The 12,327-nt window shown below is 35.5% G+C and overlaps 1 protein-coding gene across 3 annotated transcripts in view; it reads right to left on the reverse strand.

The window, feature by feature from the left end:
• Nucleotides 1-1,966: 1,966 nt before the first annotated feature.
• LOC124174907 (syntaxin-1A) overlaps nucleotides 1,967-12,327 on the reverse strand; it is an 86,003-nt gene continuing 75,642 nt past the window's right edge. The window contains exons 9-12 of one of the 3 annotated variants that reach the window (XR_006869026.1): nucleotides 3,736-4,090; nucleotides 3,453-3,593; nucleotides 3,033-3,188; nucleotides 1,967-2,765 (exon numbers count right to left, since the gene is read on the reverse strand). The gene's annotated coding sequence lies outside the window, so the exon portion shown is untranslated. Of the gene's footprint in view, nucleotides 2,766-3,032; nucleotides 3,189-3,452; nucleotides 3,594-3,735; nucleotides 4,091-5,457; nucleotides 12,242-12,327 lie in introns of those variants that run through there. The other 2 variants (XR_006869027.1, XM_046554543.1) reach the window with 2 other exon arrangements.

Here is a 12,327-nt window from a genome sequence, read left to right on the forward strand (position 1 = left end):
TCGATTGGGCACAGTCCCAATACGCTGCGATCGACGCATCGAAAGTTACGGCCAAAAAACGAAAACCTGAATTTTCGACATTTTTCAGCAGGTGCTTTTTCCTTCGTCGTTTCTCTGCTGTTGATCCCACGCTCTTTTCGCTGCGTTTTCTGAGTTCCTTGGGGTCCAATTGGTCGGGCAAGAGTCATACGAATCAATTCTGAGACGAAAAATTTTTTGGTAAAAAAAAAAGGAAGGTTAACCCCTTTGTATTTTTGGCGAAAATTTTGGCGATTTTGAAAAGTGCTGAAATCAATTCTTTCAGGCACTATTCCGACGTAATTTTGCGAGAGAAATCGATTGGGCACAGTCCCAATACGCTGCGATCGACGCATCGAAAGTTACGGCCAAAAAACGAAAACCTGAATTTTCGACATTTTTCAGCAGGTGCTTTTTCCTTCGTCGTTTCTCTGCTGTTGATCCCACGCTCTTTTCGCTGCGTTTTCTGAGTTCCTTGGGGTCCAATTGGTCGGGCAAGAGTCATACGAATCAATTCTGAGACGAAAAATTTTTTGGTAAAAAAAAAAGGAAGGTTAACCCCTTTGTATTTTTGGCGAAAATTTTGGCGATTTTGAAAAGTGCTGCAATCAATTCTTTCAGGCACTATTCCGACGTAATTTTGCGAGAGAAATCGATTGAGCGCAGTCCCAATACGCTGCGATCGACGCATCGAAAGTTACGGCCAAAAAACGAAAACCTGAATTTTCGACATTTTTCAGCAGGTGCTTTTTCCTTCGTCGTTTCTCTGCTGTTGATCCCACGCTCTTTTCGCTGCGTTTTCTGAGTTCCTTGGGGTCCAATTGGTCGGGCAAGAGTCATACGAATCAATTCTGAGACGAAAAATTTTTTGGTAAAAAAAAAAGGAAGGTTAACCCCTTTGTATTTTTGGCGAAAATTTTGGCGATTTTGAAAAGTGCTGAAATCAATTCTTTCAGGCACTATTCCGACGTAATTTTGCGAGAGAAATCGATTGGGCGCAGTCCCAATACGCTGCGATCGACGCATCGAAAGTTACGGCCAAAAAACGAAAACCTGAATTTTCGACATTTTTCAGCAGGTGCTTTTTCCTTCGTCGTTTCTCTGCTGTTGATCCCACGCTCTTTTCGCTGCGTTTTCTGAGTTCCTTGGGGTCCAATTGGTCGGGCAAGAGTCATACGAATCAATTCTGAGACGAAAAATTTTTTGGTAAAAAAAAAAGGAAGGTTAACCCCTTTGTATTTTTGGCGAAAATTTTGGCGATTTTGAAAAGTGCTGCAATCAATTCTTTCAGGCACTATTCCGACGTAATTTTGCGAGAGAAATCGATTGAGCGCAGTCCCAATACGCTGCGATCGACGCATCGAAAGTTACGGCCAAAAAACGAAAACCTGAATTTTCGACATTTTTCAGCAGGTGCTTTTTCCTTCGTCGTTTCTCTGCTGTTGATCCCACGCTCTTTTCGCTGCGTTTTCTGAGTTCCTTGGGGTCCAATTGGTCGGGCAAGAGTCATACGAATCAATTCTGAGACGAAAAATTTTTTGGTAAAAAAAAAAGGAAGGTTAACCCCTTTGTATTTTTGGCGAAAATTTTGGCGATTTTGAAAAGTGCTGAAATCAATTCTTTCAGGCACTATTCCGACGTAATTTTGCGAGAGAAATCGATTGGGCGCAGTCCCAATACGCTGCGATCGACGCATCGAAAGTTACGGCCAAAAAACGAAAACCTGAATTTTCGACATTTTTCAGCAGGTGCTTTTTCCTTCGTCGTTTCTCTGCTGTTGATCCCACGCTCTTTTCGCTGCGTTTTCTGAGTTCCTTGGGGTCCAATTGGTCGGGCAAGAGTCATACGAATCAATTCTGAGACAAAATATTCTGCTCCGCATATGAGACAGTATTCAACGCAGTGTCCTGATTTAAAGACTCAAAAAGGGGATTGTCTGGGATTTTTATTGATAGGGAGAGATAGAACGAAGCTTTTTAAAACTTTGAGTGTATTTTAATTCACATTTGAAAGGTACGAGCAAAAATTTTCATCATCCAACTGTCGCAGAACGGCAGCGTTATTAGCTGACCCGTTAACTGAAGAATATGTCTTTAGTCAAAGGCTGACCATCGAAGGGCCTAGCCTCTTGAGTCTGGAATCGGCAGGAAAGATAAAGTGCGTATTCCTTGGCCGAAACGTTAAAACTAAGTCATTATACATCATATCATACATCATAGATCATACATCATACATTATACATCATACATCATCATACATCATACGTAGTATTAAAGTACGAAACCAAAGTTTGGTTGTTTAGATAGTGACGTCACCCAAAATTTTTTATCTTGAAATATCAGCTAGCCGAATTCATTAGTATGGAAACAACGGCGGAGTTGAGCGAACGGATGAGAATCGCGCTTCGCAGATTTCGAGTACCGGGTTCTCTTCCTCCTGGATCCTGCACTCCTGGTCGGCTTCCTGGTGCAACTCGTCTTTCAGGACAAGCGCTCAGTACTTTCTACGCTCCAGGTACGCTACCTGGTGAAACTCGACTTCCTGGACAAGCGGTCCGTGGTTCTGGCTGTCCAGGTTCTTGATCTGGTGACTCTTGACCACGCGTTGCATAGTTTCTGCACTCCAGTTCCACTACCTAGTGAAACTCAACTTCCAAGAAAAGCGCTCCGTAGTTTTCGCGCCCAGGTCCGCTACCCCTAACCACCTCCAATGACGACCGCTAACCAACTCGAGGTCCAACTCGAATCCTGATAAATATTTACAGTAAAAATTAGAACACAGTACAAATATTGTGTTAGTACGAATATAAATTTCGATTGACACATTTTACCAAAAAGATTATGAGAAAATTATAAAAAATTATAGAAATTTTATCAGCGCATTGATAGCGACTGAATTTTGGTTCGCGCGAAAAATGAATTGAAATAATTTCTTGTAAACATGACGTGTGTAAAAAATTTTAGACAAAATATAATTACAATTGCCAATCAATAATGTAACAATATTTCACTCACCGTGCACAAATCCTCGTTCTCCTCGTCCACCTAGTTCTTCTCGTCTTCCTCGTCTTCCTCTTCCTAGTCCTCCTCCTCGTCCACCTCGATCACTTGCAACCACTGCCAACCACCTCCAATGACCACCGCTACCCACCTCGGGTTAGACCTCAAATACTAATAAATATTTTAAGTATTAAAACATATCAAAAATATTGTGTAAGGATTAATGTAAATTTTTTATTGACAGATTTGACCAAGAAGATTACGAGAAAATAATCAAAATTATAGAAATTTTGTTAGCGCATTGAGAGCTAACTGAATTCTGGCTTGCGTAAAAGATGAATTGAAATGATGTATTGTAAACGTAACAAGTATGAAAAATTGTAGATAAAATATAATAACAATTGCAATTAAATATTACAAAAATCTTCTACTCACCGTTCACAAATCCTCGTCCTCCTCGTCCACCATATTCTCCTCGTCGTCCTCGTCCTCCTCTTCGTCCACCTCGATCACCAACAACCACCACCAAACAACTCCAAAGACCACTGATAACCACCTCGGGTTGTACCTCGAATACTAATCAATATTTTCAGTATTAGAACACATGAAAAATATTGTGTAAGGATAAATATAATTTTTTTAATGACAGATTTGACTAAGAAGGTTATGAGAAAATTATAAAAAATTATAGAAATTTTATTAGCGCATTGATAGCTACCGAATTAGGGCTAGCGCGAAAAATCCTCCTCGTCCACCCCGTTCTCGTTGTTCTCCATGTCTTTCTCCACCTCCCGGTCCTCTTTGTCCTCTTCTTGAAGTCGAGTTTCGCCGGGTAGTGGACCTGGAGCGCAGGAACCACAGAGCGCATGTCCTGGATGTCAAGTTTCACCAGGTAGTGGACGTTGAGCGCAGAAACTACGGAGCGGTTGTCCTGGAAGTCCAGTTTCATCAGGAAGCGCAGGATGCAGGATCTAGAGAACCTGGTACTCGAAATCTGCGGAGCGCGATTCTCATACGTTCGCTCTACTGCGCGGTTGTTTCCAGACTGAGGAATTCGGCTAGCTGATTTGCGTCTATATAGATCGATGACGTCGATAGAAAAAAAATTTTGGGTGACGTCACATTCTGAACATCCGAACATCCAAACATCCAAAGTTTGGTTTCTAACTTTAATATTATGTATGATGTATGATATGATGTAAGATGTATGATGTATGATGCTATGATATGATGTATAATGATTTCAGTTTGCGAGAGAAATCGATTGGGCGCTGTCTCAATGGGCTGGGAGTAACGGATCAAAAGTTACAGCCAAAGAACGAAGAAATTCCTTGGTGATTTCTCTGCCGTCGGTACCTTGCTGTGATTCATTTCTCTTGTGCATTTCGTGGTGTCTTATCAGTCTAGAAAGGATCAATAAATCGATCTTGCAACTGAAAATATTTCGCTCAAAGAGTATGGATTACCCTTCCGGATTTTCTGAAAATGTTGACACAGGGTCTGAGTCGAAACTGACATTTCGTTGATCCAGCAAGAGCAATAAATGCCTGGAAAGGAATCCCAACTAGCATTGTGAATTAAAAAGTTAGCGATAAAAAATTACGCTTCTTCGACGCATGTTTTTTGCGCAGCAAGGTTGAAATGAAAAGTAATTTGGGATAAATGATGAAACGGTTGATCGAAGATATTATGATTGAGTTTACTTCGAATTTCAGAATGTACATTTCACAGAAGTATAGTATATTTTATGTATCAACTTTCGACTCTCGGAATACAGTTCAATCATGGGACTACAAATCTTGAATTAAATTGGTGCTTACGGACAGTGTAATAGCAAATGATCCAATAAGTACAATTTTTCGTAGATTGTTCACGAAACGCTGAAGACATGTGCTAATTCTGAAGATTGTGTATTTACAAGTATCTTCAACTAACTTCGCTATTTAAACTCTTACATAAATTTATAGCATGTAGGTGCCTTGGATCAACTGAACTCATTCAAACTTGATTCATTCGACACTCGATCATGAGGATTCGTTTTACGGTATTAGAATCATGAGCGTTTGATGATTCGAATACAGCATTTGACGATCACATATGTGTATATGATGTATATTCTAATGTCAAAATTAATCTGAAGTATATATATATGCTTCAATGACGAACATTCAAAACAAAACAATAATATGAATTGCTATGGGTATGGAAGTTAATTCATGATTATCATTTGTCACTAATGCCAGCGAGCTCTCAAAACGTGTACATTCATTTATGTTTCCGTTGCAATTTCAATTTGCAAATATCGCGATTCCAGTTGATTTCCAGTGGTGGGTATTGTGGTTGACAATTCGTGGAAATTATGTTTCAGTGTTTATGTACCATTAGGTAAAATAATGTATATGCGTGCAAAGTACGTGGATTTCAATGGATAGATCGGTGGTGATTTGCATATAGTTTATTAGCCTGTTGTGATTGTTGTATATACAGTTAGTAATAACCATATTAATATTAGCATACTATATGAAGACTATATGTGTTACAGCAGAGCACAGTGAACTTTTCGTCATCTTCCTCCGAATACCCAAAAATCTTTTCAAATATATTACGATTTTTGTTACAATTCAAAAGCAATATTCAAATTCGAAACAATTTATCGTAAATATTCGCAGTAGATACACACACACACACATATATATATATACCTACGTTGAATTTACAATTTCTGAAGTAAAAAATACCCCTTCCTAATTGATTACAAATATTTAATTTTGATTTCATTGGCTTTTCTTTCCTTTCTTTAAGTTTTCAATTGCCGCGAGTACACGCGTATGCATTTGTACATATACATACATACATACGTAAATACATACCGAGTACGCAAAAAGAAGAAGAATTAGATAAAGTACGCAATGTGGGGCTTATGTGCTACAAGTCACAACGCCAGAGTGAGGGGCACCTCGTCTCCTGCATGGTCGCTCCGTTTCAGAATCGTACTCGTAATAAGTCTGTGAAATAATACACGTATGGATAAATTTTTAATTTCTTCAATGACATACGTAATTTTATTCATTCTTGCCCAGTTTGTTCGTGCAGCGGTTGTGTTTTTTATTTTGCAAACAGAAATGAAATCATTTGCCGAAAGAATCCCGATGAAGCTTTGCGTCAAGTTATAATAAACAATAATTACGAGACATTGCAGAAGCCTCGATACCGAATGAAATATCTGGGATGTCATGACAGGAGACAGAGGCGCCGTATATGAGTTTCTTTGGATTTGTCGTACATTTTTTCGCCTTTGATGTGATTCAACGTTGCTTCGACTATTATCGTTCAGCATCCTGCCGTATTAATATAGTATATATAGTCTGTACTGCACCCTTGTAATTCCCTTGGCTAGATCATACTTCGTATCGAGTAAATGCAACGCGGTCTAGATGTGAAGGGTTCAGTAGCAGAGTAGCCTAACCCACATTGCCGATAAGGCTCATTTCAACTATCCTAAGCTAATTCAAAATTATGCTTATCGACAATGTGGACGAGGCCACTCTGGCACCGAAACCTTCACACGTCGCCCATAATGCGGTTGTATAATTACTTTCCAATACTTATATAAAATCAAATGAGACTTTCAAATTGTAAGTTCTTCTCTATCTATGACGAGTATATAGAGGAAAATATTTAGCAGATATTATATAGTACGGTGACTAGCAAAGAGTGAGTCGAAACGTAAAAGAATATAATTTTACAATGACTTCTACAATCTCTTTATTTCGTGTATGTATAGTATTTTGGGAGTTTCAAATTTATATTTTCTGTCTTTCGATGTCTAATTTATTGAATATTTTTCTATGGAATTGACAAATTATGTTCCAACGAAACGTGCAGCAATTTGAGACGATCGACGGGGTGAAACAGATGTGGGCCGCTCGCTTTCGTTTTCGACTGCGAAAACTACGCGAGGTACGGATGGCCATTTTATCATTTCCATAGGAAAAACTCAATACCTATAATGTGCTCTTTATCTCATTAGCTACAGTACAGTCGACCTGTTTCAGGGCAATTGAGGCCTACCACTATCCATACAGGGTTTTTAATTTGTGCTGGATACAGGATGAAGGGGCACATTCAATTGATCACATACCAGCTACCATAATCATCACCTTTGACCTGGTGTTCTTGTACGAACATTTCCCTAATTGTTTCTAGTAATTTCAATCTATCAATTATGCACATATTATAGCATTCGAGGTGTTACACGGTGACTGCGTAATGCACGCGAGGTATCGGGTAGAGATATACATATAATATACTTGACATGTATTAAACGTATGAGGACTACATATGAAGTGTAATATCTGCCGACGTCATACGGGGTGACATTTCCCAGAATTGTTACTTTGAATGCGCATAATCAATCGCCTAAGTAAGTAATGATTATGGAAGTGTTTTAAGATTATTGCCGTCTTTGTACAGTGTATATTATATATATTTATAACATTGAAAAGAAAGATTTATATGAGAAAAATTTTATATAATATACTCGCTCCCGGAAGGTGCGAGACATAATATGTATATATATACATGTACATGTATAATATATATATTAGGCTGAAAACACCATTGATTTATTATTAAGAAGTAATTTCTAATACAGTATTTTTTATTTGAGAAATTTTCCTTGCTCTTTTTCATTTTCTAAATTGTCTGTTATTTTCTTTTATCATTATTTTTCATCTGATAATCATTCATCTATGAAATATCTACGATAAAAAGTTTTTCATATTCTTTTTTTTTTTTTTTCGTTTTTTTTTTTATTTAATTTCATGCTACAATTTAGTTTTCCCTTTAAATTTTAATTAATCAATAATCTCACTTTGTCGCATCAACACCAAAGTATTATGCAACCTTTTTTTTTCATTAACTTTTAAATTTAATTAAAAATTTTATTTTCATTGTTTAACGTTTTCAAAAATTACGTTTTAGTTGAAAGTGGAATTGACACGCATATAAGGTTATTGAAGTAGCCTTTTTATAGCAAGAATAATAGTGCGGATGCAATAAAACATATATGTGTATATATATATGTATATATTTATATATATATATATATATAAATGATCCACTTTTTACATTTTTGACTTGACCACTGTAGGATTACTTATTGTTATAAACACGACGGCCTCATCAGGATACGTCGACTTTAATTTACAATTACAATAATTATATGTATAGCCGTCTGTCTTATGTAGCTATGAGTGTAGCCGAGAAGAAAAAAAAACACTTCTAAAATAGAGACTGCAGGTCGTATTGCATCGGCACTATATCGATACATAACAATACGTATGTATCAGTGCATAATGCACTATGATGCAATAAAATATAATGTGAGGTGCAGAGGTTGACTGCACCTACATTTTCTTTTGTATTTTCTTGTGTTTATTCGTTACCAGCTTGGCATTGTTAAGCATTAATTTCCATTTGCAAACACTTTTCGGTTTACGACAATCCGATGAAAGCGATTGGGTTTTGTAGAAAAAAAAGAAAAAAAATTTGATATACTTATCCGTCTATAACGCATTCTGAAGTATGAGATCAAGGAAGACAAATCACCTGTCAGTTGGAGACTATACATAGCGCTGTGTCATTTTGTTCCTGTTCTATTCACGGAGTATTGTTGGGGCAATGAAGTCATAGAAACATTCACATTTATGATTCCGATACATTGCGTTTAGACGATTACATCAGAATGGAAGGATGTGAAATTCGATAAGAATCTTGCAGTTGTGAATAACAACGAGGTGAGCAATAGCTATAAATGAAAAGATACTAATCGGAAACATTCATCAGATTGAAATGAAAAATTGCGTGCGGCGCACAAAGAGGGGTTTGAGATTGATAAACGTTCGGTAGCAGAATTAATCTTGCGAAAATTTTCGAGTTCCGATTCTACGACTGAACTCTGCGATACGCTAAATAAATTTCACGACCCAATCACACACCGCACCATCAACCTTAACAAATCAAATTTAGGCCAAACTTTTCATCGATACACAATTGTGATTGTGCATCGATAATGTAATGTAATAGACGTAATAATTGTATATTTATACTCGTAAACTTATCTATCGATATAAGAAAGTAACGTATTCTCTCAATTCCTATATGATGAATTTTTCACTACACTAAACTATAATATATGAGATTAAGGCTAATATATTTACCGTCTATTCGAGCTCTGGCTGTCAGAGGACTCTGGCTAAACTTTTAGTATGTGATTTTTTCTTTCCGCCTTTCTTTCTTTCTTTATTTCTTTCTTTCTTCCTTCCTTTCATTTGTATTTTAATATGTATAAGGGCACCATTGGTTGCTAATGTATAGAAAAAACTTCTTGGGTTTCTTCCGAAATTATTAAAAACTTTTGGGTCTGTCTATCCCAACAAAAATATTTTATGCATCAATGTTCTATTCCGTATAATTGTTGAAATATATTTGTTTTCAACAATCTCAAATTCACGCGGTGTATCGCGGTACGTATTTAATTTGTGTGCGAGCAAGAATGAGAAAATATACATTTTTGTCCAGCTGCACTTGAAATAGGTATCACTGACAAACCAGAATGACGTATTCTCTTGCGGTAAGTTTCGATAAAAGTGAGTTATTATACCCATTGGTGCCCGCTACCTAAACATGATCGTTGAATTCTAATAAATATTATTAATTGAATAATAATACAATATAATTACATTCAAAATTTACAAAGTTTGAAACTTTAAATTTAGCATTAACCTGTAAGATCTCATCACATTCGAAAATTTATCTCAATAACCGTAGATTGAATATTTTGTCACTTTGAATCGGCAGGTATAATGCATTAATTAGATTTCACAAAATATATGATAACTCACCGGGAATTTGAAAATTTCGGAATTACGTTGACAGAAGAAATAATCAATGGGAAAAGAGCTTTGTCATCTCACAATCGATTACGAAGGAGTTCGCTCAAGCTGCCTTGAGAGAATTCTGCTGCCGTAAGATCAACGTGTGTGAAAACAACTTATAAACCTGTCGGAAAACTGAAGAAAAAGATTGAACTTTCTATTTTATTAAACTTTGTCGGTTCGTCCCATACTTTTTCCCCTTTCAACGTATCAATCGACCTGATCACGGTGCTCTTTCCATATTTATTTTATTCTTAGGACCTAGCAACTGCATATTCTTACCTTCAAGAGCTAATAAGATACTTGTACTTATGGGTTGTTATACATCATATCATATCATAATATATCATAGTGAACACCGAAGAATATATTTAACGAATTGCTTCTTTGTTAGTATAGAAATTTTAATATGCCTCTGGTGCAATTGAAAATTTTACTATTACAATAATTTTAGAGGGATAAGAAATGTGTAAATATTACAAGGAACCTACGAAACAATCATATAGAAAAATGACTAGTATACACGAAGCTTACGTGCTTCGAACCTGATCACGTGTTCTAAGTAGAAAACAGAAAAATTGAACTCAATTAACCAAAAATTATCCATTGTATAGATATATTACGTTACCGGCACATTTAACTTTCAGATTTTCTCTTTATCAATTTCGCATGACGTAACATTTGAATTATACGGCCGGGAGTATTGAACTGTCCGTACATGTTATGTTCATGTGATGACTGATCTAACAGTAATGATAGATAGTGGTTCAACTTTAATTTAATACATATGATAGAATATAAGTATACATACACACACACACATATATATATATATACGTATATATATGTATATACATACATATATATATATATATATATAGACATGTATATGTATAATAGGTAATAACATAGCTACCTAGACTAACAATTACACTTTCTGTACAATGCAAGGTGAGCTTGATATATAATATTGTATTGAATTATTTATAACGTATATTTTTCATCATTTCATAGTTGTAATTATTATATAATTTTAAACAATAACCCATAATCATTTTTAATTATTAATTATTATTACTAATTATTAATCATTAATCATTAATTATTAATTATTAATCATTATTTTTTCTTTCCTTCTTCTCTCTTTTTGAGTGTATTACGCCTCAAAGTTTATATAATATCCTCAACAGAACGTAACATGACACTTTATTTGTTTAAATTGGTTATTATCATCATCATCATTATGATCATCGTCGGTAAATAGATATTCTATTTCACTGCGATTTTCAATGATCACTGTGTAACTATATCATATACGTAAGATATCACATATATCAGTAACTTTTGAAGAAACTAATACATGAATATCATAGTTAATACACAAAAGTTCTCTGTATTCCCTCGTTAATACGATTATTATTATTATTATTATTATATTTATTCATTCATTTGAATTTTTTTTTTTTCTTTTTTCTTTTCTTTTCTTTAATAATAATATTATTTATAACACCTAATATTATAATATTATTGCTGCAGCAAAAGGTTTAATTTATGGTGACCAGCACGATAAAACAACGGCGCGTATACATATTTCAGATTCAATCATTCCTCGGGATTTGCAGGAAATTTATCTGTAATAACAATAGCTAATAACAATAATAATAAAAATAATCATCGGACGTTTAAAGTCAGAGGGAAAGGATGTTAATAATTGATTCAAGTTCTTTGCATTGTATAGAGAATAAAATAGTATAGATGATTGCAGAAATAAATTTGAATCAACAGAGGTATACTGTTACATTACGAAGAAAAATTGAAATCTGAAACATCATTGTTAAATAACGACCCGGAATTTTTTCTCTTAGGCATGTTTTTCTAGCCGTTAATCAGATTGGCCGATGTATAAACAGTACCGGCTGTAACGATGCCTCATCGTCATTGTTTTATAGTACGAAGTGTGCCCTATAAACTAATTCGCTATTACTTATAATATACTCAAATGCTGACCCACCGAATATTGCAAGCTGCGTTCAATACAAAATATCATCAACAAAACTCAACAACCACTAGGCTAATACTACCCCTCTATAACATTGTGATGACCGGGTGTTTGAGAAAATGATAAGCAATGAAATGAAATTAGTATTAATTATGATTTCAGCAGTCTCGGTGGCGTATTGGGATACTGATATGCACGCTTCGCCGAAATGTACGGTCGCTCTTGTTTGGACTACAACACAATCCACGCAGCAGCTCCTCAAACATTTAAGACGCACTATGCTTTTTCTGAAAAAAAAAAACAACAAAAAACAAAATTGAAACAAATCGAGTATTTATTTTTCTTCGTTGTTCCTCGATCTCTACTCGTACCT

The sequence above is a fragment of the Neodiprion fabricii genome, chromosome 2 (genome assembly GCF_021155785.1).
Source record: "Neodiprion fabricii isolate iyNeoFabr1 chromosome 2, iyNeoFabr1.1, whole genome shotgun sequence".
NCBI classification, from domain to species: domain Eukaryota; kingdom Metazoa; phylum Arthropoda; class Insecta; order Hymenoptera; family Diprionidae; genus Neodiprion; species Neodiprion fabricii.